This window comes from Egretta garzetta, unplaced genomic scaffold (genome assembly GCF_000687185.1).
Source record: "Egretta garzetta isolate BGI_Z169 unplaced genomic scaffold, ASM68718v1 scaffold342, whole genome shotgun sequence".
Taxonomy (NCBI): Eukaryota; Metazoa; Chordata; class Aves; order Pelecaniformes; family Ardeidae; genus Egretta; species Egretta garzetta.
Genome location: NW_009258887.1, coordinates 1,474,848 through 1,476,922, shown reverse-complemented (window position 1 = coordinate 1,476,922; position 2,075 = coordinate 1,474,848).

Here is a 2,075-nt window from a genome sequence, read left to right as displayed (position 1 = left end):
TGGGTCTTTGTTTTTCTTTGTGTGAACCAAAATGTCAACTGCAAAAATGTCAGTAAGTTCTTTCTATTGCCTCATATTGGCTGCCTAGTTATAAGCCAAGCTTCAGTAAACGTTATTAATGAATAGAGAGAAATGACTTTCTGCTTGGTGTGTATCCAAAGCAGATTGCAAATAATGGTGTATGTTTTATTTTATTTTCTCAACTTGAATTTCATTAAATAACTTTTCACAAATTCATGCAGATTCCTATAATGAAATGGAACACAAATGATGCAAATTCATAATAATCATAATACAGGGTGCTCATCTGGATGGTGAGTCTATAAAGGGAAGTAACCAACATATGGCTCTAAATGATAGACACTGTACCTTAACAATAAATTGCAAAATACCTGGTGACCAACAGGACTTTTTTTTTTTTTTAAAATTCCAGGATATTTCTCAAGCTGTCCTTTCAAACCTGACTGTATCGAGCAAGTTCCTGGGACAGCTGCAGAAGGGCTACTTGCTGCTTTTGTTTTCTGTAGGTGCCCCCCAACTCTGTGTTATGCCTGGCACAGTTCTCTTTATGTTGGCATGCAACAGCATGCCAACAGGCAATTCCTGCCAGAGTGGTAATGATTAATCCAAAATTAAATTCCAGATAAAGAAATCTGTTTCTTTGGGCTGTGTGTAAAGGCAGCTGTTACAGTGGTTCATTTTAGGGTAGGCACTGCAGGCAATTTATTTTGGAATTTGCTGGCTGGCATAGAACAGGCATAAAAGTGATGAGGACAGAAGAGGTCTTGGGGACTCTGCAGGATTTAATGCTGTTGGTCTGAAAGGATGTCACACAAACTCCCAACATTTCACAGAGCAACGAGCAGCCTGACCAGTTATCTGTTCCCTCACACCTGCTGTGAAAAGTGCAGCCTTTCCCTTGCGCCCCTCTCCCTTGCGCGGGCTTTGTGTAGAAGCCGTTTCCGTTTTGCATGAAAATTAACATTGAGTCCCACACTTCTGATTGTACGCGTGTCTTTGGTTCTTAATCAGCCAAACTTTATATACATGGGGTTTTGTTTTTTCTTCCTCCCCCCCAGCATTTATATTCTTGTGCATAATTTTAAGGAAAGATGACCTGGAACTTGTTTATGGAAGTAAAGCAATTTTCTGGAGAGCGTGTTCTGTTACACTTGCTAGCTTACTGAAAATGTAACCAGCTGGTGTGAGAGTACTGTGGCTTCAACATCCCCTCGCTATTTTAGATGCTTGCAGTATCCAGTACCCTTCTAACATGAAAAGAAGAGACTCAGATCTGTGGCAGGTCTGTTTTTCATATGGCTTAGAATAAGACTGCAATAAATGATTTAGTGGCTGGATTGTTTGTGTGTGTGTGCCGAGGGGTTTTTTTTGTTTGTTTGTTTGTTAAAGTGAGGACATTTCTTGAGACTTTAGAAAGCTGTGATCAAATATTCAAAGACAACTGGTTTGCCAGTGCTACAGAAGGAAAGGAGAATTTAGGTTTAAAATTAGCCCCTGTAGCTTGCATCGGAGCACTCCTGAACTTGTTCTGTAATTCAGTAAATGACTTCTATGTTTCAACTACCTCCAGTAATATTTGGAGTAAAACTATGTCTCTAAAGGAGAGCAGGATACTGGAAACAGACAGACATCCATAGGTGGGAACTGTTGGTTTGTGGGAGGATAAATGCTGCCAGCATGCTATGTTCAGTGAGATGGGCTTCAGGAGACTGAGCTTCCCTACGTGTGAATACCTGGGGTCTGGCAAAATGGCCTGTTGAGCCCCTGCCTGCCCTGGGGCCGCCGGCTGTAATGCAGTTGCAGTGTTAGCCTGCATGGTCTCTATTTAATCGTGCAAGGACTGAGGGAGTGGGGGAAAGTGACTGTTGTAGAGAAACGGGGTATTTGAAGGTAGTAAGAACAAGTAAAGGTTTTAATGAAAGCAGTCAAAATTAAGAAATTATTTGTACTAGAAATGGTATTCTACTACAGAGGTCTAGTATAGCAATTCTCAAATACTGTCTACCTTAGAGAAAGTAGCGCAGACCAGTAGCAATGGAATAATGTATTGTGAA